At 44.1% G+C, this 23,497-nt stretch overlaps 1 protein-coding gene across 2 annotated transcripts in view; it reads right to left on the bottom strand.

Moving 5' to 3' along the window:
* Positions 1 to 23,497, bottom strand: part of PRICKLE2 (prickle planar cell polarity protein 2) — a 358,862-nt gene that overhangs the window by 182,507 nt on the left and 152,858 nt on the right. The window contains exon 1 of one of the 2 annotated variants that reach the window (XM_082344700.1): positions 7,705 to 7,978. The exons of the other annotated variant lie outside the window; for it this stretch is intronic. The gene's annotated coding sequence lies outside the window, so the exon portion shown is untranslated. Of the gene's footprint in view, positions 1 to 7,704; positions 7,979 to 23,497 lie in introns of those variants that run through there. 2 annotated transcript variants of the gene reach the window in all.

Here is a 23,497-nt window from a genome sequence, read left to right as displayed (position 1 = left end):
GTCTTATGTGTCTTTGCGAAGGCGGTATGGTAACACAGAATTTCCCAAACTTAACTGGAAGATCCCACTGGCCAGTCCAGGGAAGTGCTGCAGTATGCCACGCTGAAAACACTGATGAGACCCACGAGGGGACAAAGGTCTAAAAATTTAAGAGGTGTCACTTTGCCAAGCTCATGGTTATTTTTTAAAGCCCCCCCCCCCCAAACACAGCATAGCAGTTATCAGATCAAGAGTTAGACTGGATGATCTCCGTGGGGCCTTTGAAATCTAACAATTTCTAATTCTTTATGTATAACACCAGAGATGGTTCTTGCCCATTGCAGACATTGCTAATCAATCACATCACAGTCCCCTGAGCTCTGAAAGGGCCCCCTAGTCCTCCTTAACCAGAGCTCCAGGCAAATAAAACCTATGTACTATTCCTGTCCTAGTAACTCAATAGACAGTTCAAATAAATAAACCGTGGCTTGTGGGATTTCAGAAATGCCTGTGTTATTTTCTTCCTGCCCAGGAAGGACAACCTCATCCCCACCCACATTTGTTGATTTTCTTCCCATTTCTAGAACGTACAATCCTTTGCTCTGATTTTTAAAAGAGAACTCCAGCAATGATACTGGATGAGAGCCTTTGGGAGCAGGGAGGGGAGGGTTTGGGGCACTCTACACAGTCTAACCTTTGTTCTCTTGGCAGAATTTTCTCCAACAAATTAAAATATATATGTGTTTACTGCCTTCTGAGCTCCAAAGCCATTCATGGAAGTTGCAGTTGATCTTAAAAATCTTTGCATCCAAAGTCAAATCCCAGAGCAGCAGCTGCATCTGATTAGACTTTCCTGGCAGGAAAGTTCAGAAGCTCAGGGTCTTCAAAGAAAACCATTAGTTGGGGGGTGTAATTTTAAAAGGTGAGGAACCATGAATGCCTCACTCCTACTGCAAGAACACCTTCCGCCGAGGGGTGTACAAACCTCTGCAAGGGGCAACTATCACTGACCTTGTTTTATAATTAAAAAAAACAACTGAAGGTCAGAAACATTAAGTACGTGGATTTAGTGAGGCTATGAAGCATTTTCGTCGTTCCATCCCCCCAAAAGGAAGAGGGAGTTGAGAAAAGGAGGAGAGTAATAAAAATAATTTAAAAATTTATATTAAGTAACAATTTTCTTGCAGTTGCTATGTCAGACACTGAGCTAGGTCACGGTCAGTCAGCTCAGTCAGCCCCTACTAGGTGGCAGGAACTGTACACTGAGGATGGGAGTTGAATAACATAGTTCCTGCCCTTCAGGGACTAGGAGAGAGTGGCAGACACTTGTCACATTGAAAAAAAAAAATATTTTATATCTTGAGAAATGCTTTGGACAAAAAGTAACATGGTGTGTGGGGAGGGGGGCGGGGCTTGGTGACACAAAGCCGGGCAGGAAGTCCTCTTGGCAGAATGACATTTAAGCTAAGGATATCAATGATGAGAAGCTGCCAGCCGGGCCAAGTTCTAGGAGGAGCGCATTCCAAGCAGAAAGAAGAGCAAGTGCAAAGGCCCAGAGGCAGGCAGGAACTTGGGTGTGAAGGGCCACTGTGGCTGGAGCATGTGGACAAGTGTTTGGGGAAGGGAGACGTCCTTGCAGAGCAGACAAGGGGCAGCTCTGTTAAGGTGGCGGGGAGGGGGCCATCCCGCAGTTCATGGTGAAGTGTTTGGATTTTGCTCGTATTCCAATGGGAAGCTGCTGGAAGATATTACATAGGGGAGGGGTAGGATCTGATTTAAGCTTTAAAAACACTCGGTACTGGGGAAGGTTACTGAGTAATCAAGGCGAGAAACGATGGTCACACACACTAAAGTTGTGCCTGTAGAGATGACGAGCAGCGCTCCGTTTGGGATAAACCTCTTTTCTATCATATTGTTTACTGAGGTGTAATTTACATACAGCAAAATGCATATCTTATGTGTAGAGCCTGATCAATTTTGACAGATGCCTGTACCCATGAAACCCACACTCTACCGAGAATGTAAAGCATTTTTTGTACCCAGGGAAATGACTTCAAGCCCCTTTCCCGTCAGTCTTCCCTCCCCCTCCCCCATGTTCAGTGTGGGATATATTTTTGAGGTAGAGCTGAAAAGACTCACTTCCATGGGATTGGACATGGCAGTGTGTGGAAAAGAGAAAGATCAAATATGCCAAAAGTCTGTAGCTCAAACAACAGGGTGCCTGGAGGTGCCATTGCCTGATGCGGTAAAGGCTCGGGGAGGAGAATAAATCTCCAGTTGTGCTCTGACACATCAGGTTTGAGAAGCTCAATGAACACCTAAAGAAGACGCTGAGAAAAGAGTTCAGCCTGTAAGTCTGGAGCTCAGGAGCGAGGTCCAGGCTGAAGATGGAAATCTGTTAGTCTTCGCGTGAAGCCATGGACTGGATGATGTCAGCAAGGGAGCGAATAAAGATGAAAAGGAGAAGGATGAGGAGAAAGAGGACGAGAGCAGTCCAAGGAGAAAGAGCAGCAAAGGAGACTGAGGCAAGAGGAAGGTGCGGCAATGGGATACACCTAAGCCTGCCGAAGCAAGAGTAAAACCACAGCAAGGCGGGAACGATGCACTCACACAAATGTTCCTGGCAGGTGGAAGGCAACCTCCGCATCTCTTAATTTATTTAACCATCCCCCTAACTCTGTAGGGTAGGTCTCATTATCATTCCCATTTCACAGAGAAGGAAATGAGGTTCAGGGAGGTACTGACTTGTCTAAAGGCTAATAAACAGAAGAGCTGACATCTTGACGCGTAGCCGCTTTCCCCCAAGCACGTACTGCAGCACGTTAACAAGTCAGGCTGCAAAAGGGTTCTGGGGTCATATTAGCATGGAAGACGCAAGCTCATAGTTAAACAGGTTTCCCCACTCAAGGGCTCAAAGCCTTTAATATGCTAGTATGAACTGTGATTCCTCCAAAGAGAGATGTAGGGTATCGCAGGTTTCAAATATACATGGCACCATGTTTATGCTTTCTTGTTTGGAAGAGCCATTCGCCCAACAGGTGTTTCCTAGAACACCGTAGGGGAACCATTCATTGCTAGAAGGCAACAGGATCACGTCTTCAAAATGTGTTTGAACAAAGTCCAAAGTGTTTCCACAGACATTATGTCACTTGTACTCAAAGGAGAAAGGGTTGACATGAACATTCCATTTAACTGATAATGGAGGCAAAGTGCATGAGGTTAAGTGGTTTGTCCTGTATCACAATCCTGCAGCAATTAAGCAAGAGAAATCAGCCCCGGTTCATAAGCCCAGGGGCAAGAGAAATCAGGTCAGGCCGAGGGGGAATCAAGCAGGAGGCGTGAATGAGGCTCCTCCTCGCCTCTGCCCCTTTCTTTACAACTCTCCCTTGGTATTGGCTTTCGGCAGGAATCTACCTGGGGGGAGGGTGTTAGTTTACGCAGAAGATGGAGGAAAAAGATGGGCTCCAGGTGGGCTCAGGTCACAGGCATGAGGAAAAGGCTTTAGCCCTGTTAGGTGTGTGAACTGGGAAGGGTCTTGTGGGAGGAGCCTGAGGGAAGTGTCTGGAGAGGAGGAAAGAGGTGACACTGGGGACTGTGGAAGGACCCACTGAAGGACACAGACCTGCCTTAAGGATTCCAAAAGCTGGGGGACTCAAAAGCGCCTCACAAGTAAATCAATCTGACCTTGAGTCGTCTTGGTTCAGCAGTTAGAGAACTGAAGGCAAATTAGTCAGATGCTTCTCCAGTATGAACGTGAACCCCTACACCCCCATGCAGCCCTCCCGCATCCTGCCACAAGGGGCCCTCGTGGACCGCAGCTGCGTACTGCATGCCAACGTCACAGGGAAGGGTGCAGCAGAGAGAGTTGTGGGGAGGGGTCACTAGGTCCAAACTGTAAAGGGAAGACCACACAACCACCAGGAGCATAAGCGTGAGCTCCACGGATGCTGAGGTTGGACAGTCACAGGTTCCAGTCCCCCGCATGGCCACTTAGTAGCTGTGTGACCCAGAAGAGTTACGGAACCTCTCTGAGCCTACCCTTCCTCATCTGTGAAACAGGGGTGATAACAGCACCTACTCCGCAGGGTTACTGGGAGGATTTTAAGCGATCAGAAGGGAAAAGCCAAGTGTGTCTCAAGGTAGAGTCCAAGGTCTCACTTGAGATGCTTCTTAAAATGCAGATTTCTAGGTCTTACCACATACCCCCTGAAACAGACTCTCTGAAGAATATTCTTATGTGCAGGAAAGTCTAAGAAAGATTGATAAGACACGTAGTCTGTACCTGGCAAAGACTCAGTAAGTTAATAGCTATCATTCTATTTATTGCTATCATCAAGTATAACATGCTAATATGAGACCTTTTCTCCGGGCTAGACAGTCCGACGGCTCAAAATTAGAATTCATCCGAAATCCAGCTCAGTAGATATTCACTTATCCTCAAAAGCCTAAACAAAGCCTCAACCACTGGAAAAATTAAAGGTTTTGTAATTACAGCAGCCTAGGTGAATGCAAAGGAATCTTCTGTTAATGTTACCAAGAAATCAAGTAGTCAACTTTTTTTTTTTTTTTTAAAGAAAAAGTAGTACAAGGCAAACTTTCAAAGACGTGATAAGCCATGTCACGTACACACTCCCTGATGTTTGGCATCTTGCCTGGGAAGGTGCTTTGGGAGGAGGAAGACCCTCGAGATGGGTACGATGATTTCTATACACAAGCTGGCTGGTAAAAGTCAAACATGAAGCAATTCTCAAAGGCCTCTGGGCTATACTTGCAGGGAAATCATTCATGAGTTTTCCCAGACACTGAGTCCCACAGTACCTGCGTCCGTCTGTTCCCTCCAGCGCCCCTCTATCTTCCGTATCTTCTGGAAGACATCCAGATACAATCTTTGCAAAAACGAGTCTTCCTCTGCTTGTCACACAGAGCAGCAGGATATGAAAAAAGAACATCACTCCAAAAAACAAACAAACAAAAAACTGCACAGTAATCAAATGCTAAGTATCCTGGGAAAGAATCCCTTGCCACTTAGATTCTGAGAAAAAAAATTAAAAAAAAAAAAAAAAGCAAAGAAACTTTTTTGGAACATTACATTTAAACTCTCCATACAATTTCCATCAAGTTTCATTATATTCAACTAGGATTGCCATTCTGTGTTTTGGTAGCTGAAAAAAAATTATTCCCTTTGCTTCCTCTCACTGACTCGGAATATCACGCTGAGTTTATATGCACCCAGAGCTCTCCTATTTGATTACACAGCTAGGAGGTGCTTCACGTGACCAGGTACCTTTCAGGAAAGATTCAGAAAACTAGCTTGGGGTGCAGAGCGTCTCTAAGATTTGGTTTTCCAAAATTATTAAAAACGGCAGATCTCTGTAAGCACTACACAAAGCAGGGCACTGGACCCCCTGGTTGTCCCTGGCTGCCTTTTAATTGCCCGATCTTCACGTTGGGGGTAAACGCAGCACAGAATCACTCTGCCTTCTCTGCAAACAGTTCTGCAAAGACCATAAATGTCACCACCAAATTGGTGAGTGCTAGTTCAAACCTCTGCCTCTCATTCCTTGATACATCTGTGTCCCTACGGATAACAATCCAGGCTTAAAGGAAATCTTGAGAAAAGGAGCCAAGAGCTTTTCCTGCTAAGGCTAGTGGGAGGAGGCCAATGGGGAAGTGGGCTCGATAAAACTGTCTCAAAAATAAGTTCCATCTTAAAAAGCTCATGAAGGGACTGAGAGAGTTATTTCAGTTTCTCAAATGGAAGCCCAACCCCAAAAATAAAAAAAGAAAAGGCTTGTTGAGGGAGAAGCTTGAAAGGCTGGGAGAGGTTGAGGGTATCACTGCAGAAAGATTGCCTGGTAACAGAGCTTTCTTGTATTACACCCAAAGCTGTGTACCATCTGAGGCTGATTCAGGAAAATACTCAAATCTCCTGGTAATTTCCTGCAGACAAGACATTTAATCATCTCCAAGCCTCCACCGCAAGAGAGAGAAAAAAAGCAAAAAACCTAAACCAAATGATTCACACTCTTAAAAATGAATCTGCCTTCGGAACAAGAACTGTTTTCTGCTCTTGAAAAGCAGCCACGATTTGTTATTCTAACAAAGTGTTCCCTTCCTCCAAGCAGAAATAAAAGTCGCTCAAGGAGGGCCTGTACTGATTTCTGTTCAGCATTTCTTGAAACTTCCATCCAGTCAACAGTTTCTCCTGGCAGGTTCTCAGAAATCCAGGGAGAGCTGGGTAGTCAGTGACTAAGAACACAGGATTATTTTTATAAGCTTTCCCCACACCCCCACTTTTTGGCCCCATGGGAAGATGTTTTATTGTAGGATGAGCAGAATTAGCTGTACATATAAATTCTTCACTGCTCATCTCCCTTGACACCTTTATCTGAATTGCCTAACGGCTGGGAAGATTTGGCAATTGATGATTTGAAAAAGGAAAGGCCCAAATCCTCCCCAAGTGGTATTTGTTCTGTCTGTACATACAGGGCTGTGTCCATCTCTCTAACTACTCAGCTAGCTGCACAGATAAAAACATCTGTTTGCAGAAAGCAGGGAACCCAAAGTATACAAATGAGTCACACAACACCCAAACAACTGCAAATAAAGGTAATCCAGCAAGATGAGGGCTGTTACAAGCCAAAATAATTTAATATGGGCGGAAATGGACTTTGGCAATCCATGCATCAGACTTTGCTCCAATTTTGGAAGGCTTTTCTTCCAGCAGCCCAGCAGCCTCATCTTCAAAAGCAACAACAACAAAACCCAAAGAACAAACAAACAAAAACGACCAACCCGCTGGCCCTCTACATTAGGCTTCCAAGTTCTTCCTTAGGTACACATGAGCAAACAGATTGGGGAGAGGGAGGAAGCTGAAAAGGCATCTTTTAAATAAACCTTACCCCTCCCCCAGCCCAATCCCTATAGATTATTTTGGTTTTAAAATTTCCCAGGATACAGCTGCCTAGGCACTCCAGATTTGCATGATCTCAGGTAAGTCTCCCAACAGCCAAGAGGGTACATTTGCAATCCTGGGAGAGCAGGGTTCCAATGAACTCCCCCCAACAGCTTTCCCCATCCCACAGACTCTTTTCTCAGAGCTAGGAAGGCCAGGAGAGGGGGGCCTCTCCCCTACTTCCACCCCCAATTCAGAGAGAATAAAGGAACACATTTCAGAGCTGCTTAATTACAGATATCCACCAAGGAGAAAAGCAAGGAATTTTTAAAGTTCTAGGAAAACGAGCAATGAGGAATGTGGGGAGAAACACATAATCTTTTAAAGTAGACCTTCCTGGAGACATGAAACATTTTTTGAGAGTGTCAGGGAAATAAATAAGTAGGTCATTAACAATACATACATTTTAAGTACTTGAGGGAAATGAACTGTAAGAGAATAAAGGCTGTTTAAAAAGCAAGTTCAGGGACGTTTAAATGTTTCCCTCGAAGAAGTCCTAATACAGTAACAACATGATCCCTGTCTCGTGATACTGTTACCATTATTGGTTAATCAAGTGCGCAAAAGCTGGGAGACGCTCAGATCAAAAGGACCCCAAGGTCCCCTCCCTATAGCTCATGACCTCCCCAGTGTCTGTGTGGCAAGGTGCATCTCTCCCAGAGGTTACTGTCCCAGTTTAAGGCCCCCTTTCCTAGAGAGGGTGGTGAGAACCAGGAGCCCCCGCGCCCCAGTGCCCCCTCCGTGCGCCCTGGCCCTGGGGGGCCGCTTACCCGGCTCAGCCTTGCATCGCTCGCCGCTGCGGCGCCTCCACCGCCGGGAACTAAGGGGCTGGGGGGAAGGGGCCGCAGACCCAGGGGCAGGGGATGCGGCTGCGGCTAAGAAGACCGGCGGGGCGTCGGCCGCCAACTGCCCGGAGCCAGAGGGGGCCCTGCAGGGGCTCCGCGCAAGGGAGGTGACATTCCCGGGGCGCGGTGGTGGCAGCTGGCAGCTGCTTCCCTGCGCAGCTCTGGATCCAGGAAAATCGCTCAGGTCCCCAGGAGGGACGCTTCCAGCTCTCCAGGCTGCCTCCCAGCTGCTTAAAGGGACGCCTCCCCACCTACCGCTGCGCTTATTGGTGAAAATTCCAAGCTCCAGGCCAATCCTAGGCCTGTTCCCAAATTGAGATTTCAATCAAGGGAGCTACTGCTTTAAAATTAGAAAAGGCTGATGGCGGTGGGGGGTGGGGGTGGGGTTCAGCCACCTTTCCTCAGAAGCAGAAGGACACAGGCCCTCTGGCCCTTGCACGTGGAGGTCCCCAGAGCTGGCAGTAGCTGCAAAAGCAAAATTATGGTGTACAGCAGAATACACGAGGAAGGCCGGGAACCCCTTCCATCTGACTCGTCCTTCAAGGCTCATCCAACTTATCACAGATTTGGAGACCCTCTATTGCTGGGAAGAACCCCCCAGCTAGGTGCTTCTAAATTCTCCCCATTATTACCCCCTTCCGGGGCACTCATCACAGTTTCACTTGTATTTTTTTTTTTTTTTTGCTTTATCTGTCTCTCCCTTTACACTGTAAATTCCACCACAGTTGGGATGTTTCCATTCCTCATCACACTGTTATTACTTCCTGCCTGGAACACTGTGAGCTCTCAGTAAATATTTGTGGACGGAATAAATGAATGAATAAACAAAGGAATGAACAATGATACATCCTATGTTAGCTGTGACAAGTGTTAATTAAAAGGCAGTATTCAAGAGGCCAGGTGTTTCAGTGATAGCCTCCGCCTCTTACTAGTTATGTAACCTGTGCCTTAGTTTCCTTGTCTGTAAAGCATGATCATGAAATCTCCCATCTCACAAGGTTGTTGTAAAGATGGTATTAGCTCATATCTGGACCACATGCTGTGCCCACTCAATAGCTGCAGACTATTGGATAGTCAAGAACTAGTGTTATTAATGAAATCAAAATACATTTCCTGGGACTTCCCTGGTGGCGCAGTGGTTAAGAATCCGCCTCCCAATTCAAGGGACCCAAGTTCGAGCCCTGCTCTGGGAAAATTCCACATGCCGCGGAGCAACTAAGCCCGTGCGCCACAACTACTGAACCTGCGCTCTAGAGCCCACGAGCCACAACTACTGAAGCCTGCATGCCTAGAGCCTGTGCTCTGCAACAAGAGAAGCCACCACAATGAGAAGCCCTTGCACCGCAACAAAGAGTAGCCCCCGCTCGCCACAACTAGAGAAAGCCCGTGCGCAGCAACAAAGACCCAAGCAGCCAAATTAATTAATTAATTAAATTTTAAAAAAATATATTTCCTGGGGGGTTGGGATGGTCTGACTGCTGGTTTGGCTTCTTGGTATTAGTCATTCACGAAACAGATGTGAATTCAGTGCCGACTCCGTGTCAGGTCCCATGCAAGGTGCTAAGGTCACCAACTCCTAGTGAGTGGGAGTGTGCATTAGGGTTTCCAAGAGATACAGAACCAGTAGGATATATAGAGAGATATGTGGAGATTTATTATAGGAATTGGCACCCATGGTTATGGAGATAGAAGAGTCCCATGGTCTGTAGTCTCCAAGTTGGAGAAACAAGAAAGCTGGTGTTATAATGCAGTCTGAGTACAAAGGCCTGAGAACTGCGTGCCAGTGGTGCACGTCCTGGTCCCAGTCCAAAGGCCTGAGAACCAGGAGTGCCAATGTCTGAAGGCAGGAGAATATGGAAGTCACAGCTCAAGCAGAGAGAGTAAATTGATCCTTCCTCTGCCTTTTAGCTCTCTTCACACCCTCAATAGATTGGACGATGCCCACCCACATTGGTCAGGAGGACTCTTCTGTAGGAAGTCCACTGATTCAAATGCTAATCTCTTCTGGACACTCCCTCACAGACACACTCAAAAATAATGTTACCAGGGGCTTCCCTGGTGGCCCAGTGGTTGAGAATCCGCCTGCCAATGCAGGGGCCAGTGGTTCAAGCTCTGGTCTGGGAAGATCCCATGTGCTGCAGAGCAACTAAGCCCATGTGCCACAACTAATGAGCCTGTGCTCTAGAGCCCGCGTGCCACAGCTACTGAGCCTGCATGCTGCAACTACTGAAGCCCACGCACCTAGAGCCCGTGCTCCGCAACAAGAGAAGCCACCGCAATGAGAAGTCCGCACACCACAACTAGAGAAAGCCCACGCGCAGGAACGAAATCCCAATGCAGCCAAAAATAAATAAAATAAATTTAAAAAAATAAAATAAAATAATGTTACCAGCTATCTGGATATCCCCTAGCCCAGTCAAGTTGACACATAAAATTAACCAGGGTGGGGGAGAGGAGAGAGAAAGAGACAAAGAGAATTACGTTAAATGATAGTCAGCAAAGACATATGATCAGGAATGTTTATTGTAGGATAGTTTATAATATCACAATAACTGAAGACGATCATCCAATAAAAATAGGGGAAATGGTAAAATTATGGTACATGTATTTCATGGAATACTATACCGTTATGAGAAAAAAGAGGCAGAGTTAAATGCACTAATAAACAATGAACTCCAAAATACATTAGTAAGTACAGTGCAGAAGGTAAAATATATCCCTGCTTGAATAAATAAATCTCCATGTATTGTATATACATATGTATGCTCTATGTGCATAAAATGCTTCTAGAACTATGCTGAAGAAAATGATAAAGGTTATTATACCTGGCAAGGTGGTTTGAGAACTAAGCAGGTCGAAGATGGAAAGGAGAGTAATATTTCATCATATACTCTTGTGTATTATTTGATTATTTTACTATGAGCTTGTAATAAGCTCCTATTTCTGGCAAGATGGCAAATGATGACAGCCTGAAAATTCCAACCCTTCAAAGACCCTAGATATGCTAGGTAAAATATAACAAAAATTATTTTAAGGGCTTAGCTGACTCACAATTAAGAAAGGAGAGAACCCAGGTGGTAGAAATAAAGAGGTAACTACAAACAAGAATGATCAGCATGCAAACTCACGCTGGGGCTATGAGGTAGAAGGGCAGGTGGCTGGCAACAGGGGAATGGTTTGTCTTAGTTCCCTAGGGGCTAGGATTTGAATGCCCAAGCAGGACAGAATAGGAGGCCTTGGAACAAGGAGAAGCAGCAAGTTGTTAGTAGACCCCTACAGAAAGCCAGGAACACTCCCAGAGGACTGCACCCTCAGTGAACAGATTAGAAAAACTGTCAACCAACCCAAGGAAACTTGTCTTTCTATCTGTGTTCTGAGCAGGAGGGAAACGTTTAAGTTGAGAATTAGAAACACTAGGCCTATGCCTTTCTTGAGAGTGGAGTATGAATAACCAAAGGCAGAATCAGAAAACTCCAAATGAACAGTTAATATAAAATTTGGTCCTGTTCATGATATGCCAAGAATTCCCCCACAGAAGCAAATGAAAAATTGCCCTGGAGAGTCAGTCCTGTAACCTGGGCTAAAACTGGCCCTGCAAAGCATGAGCTCCCAATAGTAAATTACAAAACACAGAGTCAAAGGTCACAAGTCAACAAGCATGAGAATCAGAGGCTCAAGAGTTAGAGGTCAGGGCTTCCCTGGTGGCGCAGTGGTTGAGAATCTGCCTGCCAATGCAGGGTACACGGGTTCGAGCCCTGGTCTGGGAAGATCCCACATGCCGCGGAGCGACTAGGCCCGTGAGCCACAATTGCTGAGCCTGCGCGTCTGGAGCCTGTGCTCCGCAACAAGAGAGGCCACGACAGTGAGAGGCCCGTGCACCGCGATGAAGAGTGGCCCCTGCTTGCCGCAACTAGAGAAAGCCCTCGCACAGAAACGAAGACCCAACACAGCCATAAATAAATAAATAAATAAATAATTAAAAAAAAAAAAAAGAGTTAGAGGTCATAAAACAACATTTTGGAAAAGAACATTAATAAAGTTTAAAATGGTTAAACACAGTAACGCTAGAAATGAAACTCTTAAAAAAAAAAAAAAAGACATGACGCCTCTCTCTACCCACAGAGTCATTAAAATTTCAAACTCAATGGAGAGGTGAAACAGAAGGCTAAATACTGCTGAAGAGAGAAATACAGATCTCAGTACATTACACAAGATGAAACACAAAGGGATAAAGAGGTGAAAACTATGAAAATGAGGTTAAGAGATACGGAGGATAGACTGAGAAGGGCCAACATATGTCTAATAGGTGTCCCGTTGGGAGAGAATAGACATTCAGAAGAGGCATAATGGCTAAGAATTTTCTAGAATTTATAAAACTCATGAATCTTCAGATTCAAGAAGCACAAGGCATCTCAAGCGGGATAAACATAAGAACATCTGCATGTATTAATCACTCATAAAAGTACAGTTAATAAAAGACTGAACTGAGGAAAACTGAAACAGCTTGATAATGCAATGACAGAGTTAAGCAGAAGGCACTTAGTAGTATTAAAGACAGGCAACTCTGCCATTCCACATTTAGAGGTGGACTATATTTCCCTAGATCTTTTATCCCCAAATATAATGAATTCTGAACTACAGAAGGTTCTTACGGGCCTAGCTATACATTAATATGGCTCCTAGGTACCAAGGTGAAGTGGCAGAGAACTCCTGGGAAAGCTGTATTCATTCAGCCATTAAACAAAAGTGGCAGAAAAAAACACAAAAAAACAAACCAACAGAAACACAGAGCCCCTGTCCTCAGGAATCTTACTCTGGTGGTAGAGGAAGCAGATAAACAGATCGAGAGTGTCATCGTAAGGGAGCATAAATGACTATAGAAACACAGAGGAAGAACATCTCAACCAGCCTTGCAGAAAAGTGGTACCTGATGGAAGGCTTCCTGGAGGGGGTAACATCTACACTGAGGGAGTTGGTACCCTTCGGAGGAAACACTTGAGAGTTAGGCTTGGCTTTAAATCCCAGTACTGCCACCTATCACCTAGTGACCTTGGCCAAGTTATGTAACTTCTCCAAGCTTCATTCATCTCATCTGTAAAATGGAATTCACAGCACTAGTCCTGGGGTTGTTTTGAGGTTTAGGGATAATAAATGTAAAGCATTTAGCAGAATGCTTGGCCTAAAATTGATATTTACTAAATGGGTAGCTGGTGTTATTATTAGATGAAATTCAGTGCCTGGGTGGGAAAAAAATGCCTTCTGTTTTAAAAGGTGATTTTCTTCTGAAAGCTGAAGAAGACAGAGGCTTCAGCCTATTTTCATGAAACTATCTTGAAGACCACTGAATATTTACTGAATCTACCCTGCAAAAGTAACATTATCATGCTATCAAAATTTAAAGAGTTATCCAATCTGGTCCTTTTAATAAAGAAACTTAAAATATAGTTCCCCCAAAATAATTAATGAAGGCTGCATATGTTAAGTGTCAAATATGTGATTCTCTTCTGTGATAAATCCCAAAACCATGACAGAATTCTTCTCTTTATCATGAAACCTTCAGATTCTCAACCACAAATCAAGTTGAAAGAATTCAGAGTCCAGCAGGGAAAGACTGGACCCTCCTCAGTATTACTCAACAAGTTTATGAATGACCTGGACAATGGATGGAGAGGGAACTCGTAAAGTCCAACCAACGATGCTGAGTTGCTGGGCCCTGCCAGTGCTCGGCAGATAAGAACACAGAGTGATCTAGCCAATCTGTAGCAATGGCCTGAATTAAAGTAGAGAAATTCAATAATGGCAAGGGTTGCGCCTGCCCTTTGGAAGAAGCACTGAACTGTGCAGTCTTAGAGAGGGAAGAATTGGCCAAGGCCAAGCTTTCCATTCATTTCTTCATGCATCATTTAACAAACATGTATCTAATGTCTACTAAGAGAAAGGGTTTGCCTTATAGGCTGGGTAAGCAAGGAAAAACATGAATAAAACATGATGTCTGCCTTCAAAGAGCATAAACGTAGTGATCTGAAATCTTCTTCACTTGAAACTGCCCATGCCCTCCAACATCTTCCTGCTACCATGCAGTGGTGATCTGACATTCATAAACCATCTTAAGTTTGCACTAGAGACTAAACCCCATCATGTTTCACAATGGCAAATAGATTTCATCTCTTGGGCTAACACTGATCGATTAGTAGTGGATTCCTGGAGTGCGATTTGATAAGAAGTCTGAGGCTACATATGGCAGGAAAGCATGCTGTGATTGATTAGTGATGTCTGTCATGTAGATGGAAAAGGAGTGACAGCACTAGTGCTATAAATCTGACATCTCCCATCTAGTCCAACCCCCTCAATTCCACAGATGAGAAAACAGAACAGATCTTTCTTTCTTCCTTTTTAAATTCAGCAACACTAGCAGGGGCAACCGAGGAGAACCTCCATATCTGAAATGTTGCTGAGAGAGAAAAAAAAATCTAGAGCTTGGAATATTTCTGATGAGCTTTTAAGATATGCACTCAAATCCTTTAGCAGCCTTTGTATTCTGCAGCAAACAGACTAAATGGAGAAAGCTACATACTTTGATCTCCTGGTTAGCTACAAAGAGCATCCCTCCCACCCCACTAGACACACAAAGACTACATAAAATATATATACTTTGAGTATGCTTGAGGATTTAAAATGCATTGGGGGACAGAAATGTCTATAAAATGAATATATTTCAGAAATACCAAGTGAATAAATACCGAGAACAGCAATTAACATGTTATTTAAGAAAGAACAAAGATTTTTATCATTTTATTCTGTTAAATGGTACCGATATCATCAGCCAAAGAAAGGAAAAGAAAAGCTCTTATTTATTTTCATAAGACACTTTATATCCTGGGGACTCTGTAACACTAACTAAGGAGATAGAGTCTGTCCCTGTTAAGCATTTCCACACCCAATCTATCAACACTCACAACCATCACCCAGTCCTATCACAAAGAATCCTGGCTCATTCCCTTCGAAGGACAGAATGGTATAAAGGGACAACTGATAAGCAGGAAGCCCAACCCCAGCCTGATTCAGATACAAAGAACAAATTGTAGCATTTGATTAATATGCCAGCTCTTCTGTCATGCTAACTGCAAAGTGAATTCTATGGAAAACCAACTCCTTGAGAAATAGGTCTAATTAATTCAGTTACATAAACTCCAGTGAAATATTAGGGGGAGGAGATGGGGAAGGGAGGAAGGGAGGAAGGGAGGAAGGGAGGGAGAGAGAATATCAGAATGAGAATGAGAAGGACAAGGAGGGCAAGAGGGAGGGAGGAAGGGAAGGAAGGAGGAGGGAGGGAGGGAGGGAGGAAATGAACAAATGAAAATAAATGATTGAGAGAATGTGAAGAGAAAGCTCTGGAGATCACTGGGTTTACCTGGAGGCCCCCAAAGATATGTTCTGACTTAAGGTGATAGGAAACCTATTTATATTTCAATCAAACACTTTGTTGAAGGTTTGGGTAAGATATTAAAAGATGAACAACTGGGAATTCCCTGGTGGTCCAGTGGTTAGGACTCCACACTCTCACTGCCAAGGGCCCAGGTTCAATCCCTGGTCGGGGAACTAACATCCCACAAGCTATGCAGAGCAGCCAAAAAAACAAAAAGATGAACAACCACCAACAACCCTTTAATGCATACGTTGGTCAGATTAGTTTTTCCCCCCAAGACTCACTCATTTGCATACCACCTTCAGGATTTCTGCTAAATCTGCTTTTATTAAACACCGTGTTCATGATTTGTCATATTGAATGTGCCTTATATTATTATTTATATTGAATAAACAAGTTGTGGGACATCCAGACCATGGAATACGACCCAGTGAGTAAAAGGACCAAACATAAGCAACAAGATGGATGAATCACAAACACGCAGTGCTAAGAGAAAGATGGCAGACTGAAAAGGCTACCTATTGTATGATTCCCTCATGTGACATTCCAGAAGAGGCAAAATTATAGACACAGAAAGCCAAGGGTTGGAGATGGGAGGTGGGATTGAGAAAAATTTAGAAGGTGATAGAGAACTGGTCTGTATCTTGGATGGGGCACTGGTTACATGACTGGATGTATTTGTAAAAACTCACGAAACGGTAAACCTAAGAGTAAATTTTAATGTATGCAAATCTAAAGAGTGAAAAACAAATACAGACAAAAACCCAAAAGTTAAAAACATCCCTTGTATCACTCTGGCTTTTATTATTCCTGTATTAAGCATTTTCCTATTCTTCTGTTTTTGTAAAGATGTTTAACAAATTACTCAAAAAACAGTTACTGAGGAACTGTGGCATGCCAAAGGCTATGACCACGACGTTGTTCTTTCTCAACTAAAAAGGGAGATGATCAAGTTTTAGAGAAGTGCCAACTCTAGCACCCAAATGAGATCTCCTTGTTGATGTACTTACGAAGTTTAGAACACTGAAAAGAGAACTGTTTTTAACCGTGTAACTCAATGTTAGTTAATTAATGGATTCTGGACCACCCCAAACCATGTCACATTGTGGGAAACAGTGCTTGAGACTGGAAGCTCCATGAGGGAAGGGACTGCATCTGTCTTATTCTGCACAGCAATCCTCAGCACCTAACACAGCAGACACTTGATAACTATTCACAAAATGAATGAAAGAAACCATTCAATTGTATCTCATGCTCCACCCCTGCAGGAGAGAAAGCTCCTGAGGCAGTTCAGTTCATCAGTAGACAGCTGGCTCCTGGATTAAGTTCTTGCTTACAGTAAACTGGCAGCCGATACGCCACCAATGTGGATCCCAGAGAGCCAGGCCAGCCAACCCTTCCACTCAGTGTCTTTCAAAAACCTGAGTCTTTATCGTCTATCAACCTCCTTCTGTGCACTGTTCCTCATGGGACACGGCTTCAAACCAACCCTTTTGCATCCCCGCCACTTAAAACTGTGACACCCCAATTAAATGAGAATGAGGAATTATTGTCAGTGCTGTTCGGTGAGATACGGTCCCGTAAGAAAATATCCATGCTTTTTAGAGAAACCTGTTTAGGTACATAAGGTTAAAATAACATGATGTCCGAGATTTGCTTTCGAATACTTAGGAAGGAGAATAGTAAAGGAGAGGGGGAAGGAGGGAGGAACTATAAGCAAAAGGAAAAAGAGATCGATGAAGGAAATGTACCAAAATTTTGATAACTGTTAACTCTATTACATAGGGATTCACTGTACTATTCTTTCTACTTCTGATTATGTTTTAAAATGTTCTTAATAACGAAAAACTTTCCAGCATGATTTGACCAGGGCAGAACAGGGTGGGTTTATGCCCTTCTCGTTCCCGATTCGGTGATTCTTAGGATCATATTAATTTGATTCACACTGAGCTGTTGACCAAAACCTGTATAAATGTAGACTGTTTGTTTTTCTTTTCCCTTCATGTGTCTCTGACTAGAATCTATCTACTTTATTCTACACCTGGGTAGCTGGGTTTCTGGCTCCAAGTGCAGGTCTATTCTTTTTTTATTTTTTAATTCAGCCCGTCATCCCTGTTCATGCCGGAATTTGGGACTCTCAATCTGCTTCCTAATGCCAAGTATCACTAAGTACATTAGTTTCCAAATGCCAGACTATGTGTATGTAAGGACCATCTGCGATTTTGTCAATTCTGCAGATTCCTGGACCCCGACCCTGGAAATTTAAATTCATTATGTTTGGGACAGGGCCCAGAACTTGTATTTTTAAAGCTTTCTTAAAACCAAACTAATATATTCATTACTTCTCCATTATATTATCAAGTACGTTAGAAAAATTGATGAATGATACCTAAAGATTGAACAGAATCTCTTGATTATTACATTTGGGGAAGGGAAGAAATGGAAATATTTATATTATCTTTGATTACTATTCCTAAATTGAAAAGGCAAACTTTCCAGTTCGCAGGGGAAACTGATGCTTCTCAAGCTCTTAAGAGCACTTCTAACAGAGGCAATCTGTATGGGTATGAGGTCTAGGTATCAGCATTTTCATTTTCTGCGCCTAAATCTTGACATCTCTTTCCTTGGTGGTTATGGGAACATTCTGGTCCTGCATGTTCAGGTATATTACTTTGGAGGTGTATGCCACATTCAGCCATGCTCACCTGCATCCACTGTTGTTTTTTTTTTGGCGGGGGCGCGGGGGGTCATTCCTTCGGCATTTGGAAAACAAGGAAGCATTATGCAAATGAATACCCCTCCCATTTTCGCCCACTCTCTTGACTATACAGGAACTCTCTCACTGAATCCTTGCAACAGACCTTCGAAACAGCAACTATGAAGATCCCCATTTTTCAAAGGAGGAAACTGAGGCACAGAAAAGTTAAGTGACCTACCTCTAGTATACACAGCTTGTAAGCGGCTGGGATGGGAAACTGAGAACTAACGGCAGTTCACTGCTACGAACTTTTCAGGCGCTCAGACATTTTATCCATCCACCTGTCTACCTTACACTTACTGAGCACCTACTATACACAAGCCATTATAGTAATGAGCTCTGAGTACACAGATATAAAAGAACACAACTCACACTCAAGAGGAACTCAGTCTGTGGGAGAGAGACAGATCTGTTATACATACACTGATAAAACAAAGCATGGAGCGATGTACCCTGGGTATGAAAAAGTACTGTGGAGTGAGTGACCTGGACCAACACAAGAAAGTGATGGTAGCAGCAAGTCTCAAAGAATGAGGAGGAATTCTTGAGGCCGAAAAGGGGAGAAACACATTCAGGCAGATGAAATTCAAGAGAAGCACATTCAGGCTTGAAAGAGACCCGAGAGTGGCAGGAAGGAGACACTTTGTAGAGCTGATCAACCTTGGCAGTACTGACACTGGGGGCTGGAAAATTCTTTGTTATGGAGGCTGTCCTGTGCATGTAGGATGTTGAGCAGCAGCCTCGGCCTCTACCCACTAGACGCCACTAGTATCCCTGATAGTTACGATGGCCCCAAATATCTCCAGATACCACCAAATGCCCCTAAGCAGCAGATGCACCCCATGGAGAACCCGGACTCCTGGGAAAGCCTGCCTGTATGCGTGAAAAGAAAGGAGGGCGAGAAAGGAGAGTTTGCCAGTGACTGAAAAAAGGGAGAGGGAGGTAGTTTGGGCCTAGATCATGAAACAAGCCAGCCAATCAGGCCCCTCCAAATCTACATCACCATCTGGCCACTCTGAAGTTCATTTCCTTTAAAAGGGCCTCCTCCCAATTCCAGGCTGTGCGTGCAATCCACATTAGAAGATATAATTTTGATAATTACTTTGGTTTCCAGCTTGGACACTTAATGCCTACTATCTAACCATGGAGGAGGCAGAATTCTGAGATGGCCCCCAAGACTCCTGCCCTGGGGAATACACATGCCTTCTCTCAATTTTTCAAACACTAACCTAGGTGCTGCTGCGAAGGAATTTTGCAACTGTAATTTGAGGTCCCAAATCAGTTGACCTTAAATTAAGGAGATTATCCTCAAGGAGCCTGACCTAATCCTATCACCCCTTGAAAGAGACTGGGATCTTCCTGGACACACAGATTGAAAGGGTGAGGGGCCTTTGATGTAAGAGAGATTCTTAGTCATTGGCTTTGAAGATGGAGGGGGCCACATGGCAAGGACCTAAAAGTTGCCGTTAAAACCTCTTGGTAGAGCCACTATGGAGAACAGTACGGAGGTTCCTTAAAAAACTAAAACTAGAACTACCATATGGCCCAGCAATCCCACTCCTACACATATACCTGAAGAAAATCAGATTTCAAAAAGATACATGCACCCCAATGTTGATTGCTGCACTATTTACAATAGCCAGGACATAGAAGCAACCTACATGCCCATCAACAGAGGAATGGATAAAGAAGATGTGGTACATACATACAATGGACTATTACTCAGCCATAAAAAAGAATGAAATAATGCCATTTGCAGCAACATGGATGGACCTAGAGATTGTCATACTGAGTGAAGTAAGTCAGACACAGAAAGACAAATATCATATGATATCGCTTATGTGTGGAATCTAAAAAAGGGTACAAATGAACTTATTTACAAAACAGAAATAGAGTCACAGATGTAGAAAACAAACTTATGGTTGCCAGAGGATAAGGTCGGGGAGGGATAAACTGGGAGATTGGGATTGACATATCCACACTATTATATATAAAATAGGTAACTAATAAGGACCTACTGTACAGCACAGGGAACTCTACCCAATATTCTGTAATGGCCTATATGGGAAAAGAATCTAAAAAAGAGCGGATACATGTATATGTATAACTGAGTCACTTTGCTGTACACCTGAAACTAACACAACATTGTAAATCAACTATACTCCAATAAAAATTAAAAGGAAAAAAAAAATCTCTTCGGTGACGGCTGGGAAAGAGGGACCTCGGTCCCACCGCAAGGAACTGAGTCCTGCCAACAGCTCGATGAGCTCGGAAGATGAGCAGATGAGAATGCAGATGAAAACATCTTGATTTCAGCTTTTTGAGAATCTGAGCCGAGAAGACAACCACACCCTGCCCCACGGCACTGCGAGATAATACATACAGGTATTGTCCGAGGCCACTAAATTAGTGGTAATCCACTGTGCGGCCACAGAAAACGTGACCTAGATCCCTCAGTCCTCCAAGGTCCCGCTTCAATCCTTGCTTCTCCATGAGGCCTCTCCCCACTCTGCGCTGAGGGCAAGCCAGGCCACTGCAAGTTTCCCCACATCACCACTCTCGTTCTCATGCTGATCCTGATGCCCCAAACACTTGATGTGACATCTCACATGGATAAACGACTGCTCTGCCTACCACTGAACATGTCCTGAACTGTTGCATGTTGTGTTTGTTTGCCCCTCTCCTTCCCTCCCCTTCCACAGAAATCAGCATTGGGAAGATAGCAGTCCTCTCTTGAAGGATCTTCTGAATTTCTCACATATGCCTATCAGAGCCCATTGCAGACACTTATTAAATCATTACTGATTGATGGTCGGGGTCCCCGCCCCTTACCCCACACATAAGGGGATGAGAGGTATTTGTAAACCACTGTCAAATTCACATTATAACTGAACCGACTTGGAGTAATACGTTAGCATTCAAAAGAACCATTTGTATTTCAATAATGACTTAAATGAGATCACTCTCATTGGTGATCATTACTGGCAAGTCAAGGTGACCTCTCATGGGTCACTTAACTCTCAGGGTCAAGCAATTAATCAGTTACTATGAGCTGCCCAAGAAAAAGTCTCAAGGCTCCTTGCATTTTACACTCTCTTGCTGATCATCCCCTCTAGATGTAAGTAAAGCTTGATATTTCTGGTCACTGGGCTTGATGTTTAGTCTCCTTGTTAGAAGACCCAAATTAGGAGTTTTCCAAAGGAAGCCTTCCATTACCACTGGCCACTGAACATCCTACCCTCCTCTGGAGGGGCAACAACAGCATTTCAAGAATCACCTTTCTCTAGGAAAATGATGAGCACAAAGGAGTATGCAGACATTATTAACTAAAATAAGTTAAATCAGAAGGCATCACTTATCTTTACTGACCCAATCGTTCTTCACCATGGAATTGAAAATTTGAAATAATTGAACGCTTAAAGTCTATTTGTAGTATGAAGCTTTCACCTTCAGCTTTCTTTCCAGGATAATTTCAGGAATTAGAGCTCCTGGGACCTCAATTTACCAGCTAACCTATGTGTACATTCTTTTCATTTCTGCAATTATCAGCAGGTCAATTCATATGACTCTGATAATTGCAATACTTGGGGCTGATTATGTCTCAAAATTATGTATGCTAAAGAACTAATAATTATGGACAGAACTGGGAGCTCGAACTTATAAGCTATGGAGTCGCAGCTTCCTTGGGTAGCATAAAAATGATCAGGCTGTAAAAAGTCAACCTTCACTCTGGCCTCATTCAACTCCCCAGTGCGTTATGCTAATGAGACCAAACAGAGGCCCTCAAGTTACCAAGCAGAGTTACCAGGGAATGAGGAAGGCAGGATTTGCATTTGGTAAATGCATAGCGTGAGAGATGAAATATAAGTGTTTCTGGAAAATTATTACTCATAGTAACGGATTCTCTAGAGGAGGGTAGAGAATGTCTGTCAGCTACGTTACTGCCCACGTACAGCTTCCACAGCAAATACCACTAACTGATCACTAAAGCACTCCTTCCAGCTGGGCCTGGAGCCAGCCCCAGACTCTTTCTCAACACAACTCTCCCGGGAAGAAAAAGCTCCTCCCAAACGATCCCAACTGGCCCACAAGATAAAGTCAATTTGCCTCTTGTTGAATTAAATGTACTGATGGTTATCCCTCTTCACCTAGAGCCATGCTTGCATTTGGCTGATTTTTTTTTTTTTTTTTTTTAATGCAGGAAAGGAAAAAGAACACACAAAAAAAGAACAAAGAAACTGAAGCATGTCACCTACTCGGCTCTATCCTGCCCACCGTTTCCAGAAATCATCAGGTGCCCAAGAGCCACTCTCTTTAAGTACTTGGAAGTTCTAAACATTTTGCCATTCGAGCTTCGGAGCAAAGTGAGGAGGCATCTTCTCCGGTTTCTTTGAAGGCTCCTCCTTCTCTGTGCCTCCTTTTAGTGGAGTCCTTGGAGGTTCTCCCCTGGGCTCTCTTCTTGTACAGCTCTGAAGGTGAGCTGATCAACTCCCCTTCTCTCCAGTGGCACCTGTCACCCTCTGTTGGCTGACTGATGTGTTCAGGGCCGGGCCCTGCTCTAGGTGCTGGGGATGCGGCAGTGAGCAAAACAGACACAGTCACTGTGGAACTTATATTCTATTGCAGTGGAGAAAGACAATCAGCAAATAAGATGAGAAGTGCTAAGGGGCAAAAGAAAGTCAAATGAGGGGAAAGAAGGATGGGCAGAGCGCAGAGGCGCTAGCTTAGAGAGTGCTGATGACCACAGATCTCCTTTTTATCCCAGACATCTTTCCTAAGGTTCAGACTCACGCATCCTAACTACCTTCTGGGTATCTGCGCCTGGAGGTCCCACAGACACAAAATTCACCACACCTGCCACGGATCACCACCATCTTCCAAGTTTTCTTCCTCAGTAGAACCATCTACCCAGACTCCTAGGTCAGACACCTGATGGCATCCTTAACTCCTCCATTCCCTCTACTTCCAAACAGCTTCTAAATGCCCCTCCACCGCCCATGCCCTGGTCCAGGCACCATTCTCTCTTTCCTGGGCTGCTGCATCAGCCTTACTCATGGCCAGAGATCTTGCCTCTCCTCCCATCCCATCCCAATCCCACTTTACACACTGTGTCTGGAATGATCTCGTTCAACGATACATCTGAGCACGTCACTCTCTGCTCAAAACTCCTCGGATCAAGGACCCCGACTCACAGAGACCTTCAGGATCTGACCCTGACTTACAGTGCTAAGTTTATCAAAACTGTCCCCCAACTCTAGCTAAACTGCCCTGTTTGTAGGTACTCTGGTTTCTTGCTCTTACAGCTCTTGCTACCTGAAACCCAGTTCAGTCCTTTCCCCTGAAGTAATACCCACTCATCCTCCACACATCTTTGACCTCTGGAAAGCCTTCCTGGACCTCAGAAGACCCTCTCAGGTGCCCTGCCTGTTGACCAACACAGCAATCAGCATGCTGTCGAACACACAATAGGCACACATTCAATACTCCTTGAATAAATGAGTATGTCAATGTACACATGTACAATGTACAGATCA

This window comes from Balaenoptera borealis (assembly GCF_965194805.1).
Source record: "Balaenoptera borealis genome assembly, chromosome: 12".
In the NCBI taxonomy this organism is placed as follows: domain Eukaryota; kingdom Metazoa; phylum Chordata; class Mammalia; order Artiodactyla; family Balaenopteridae; genus Balaenoptera; species Balaenoptera borealis.
This window is presented reverse-complemented; position numbering and strand designations above follow the sequence as displayed.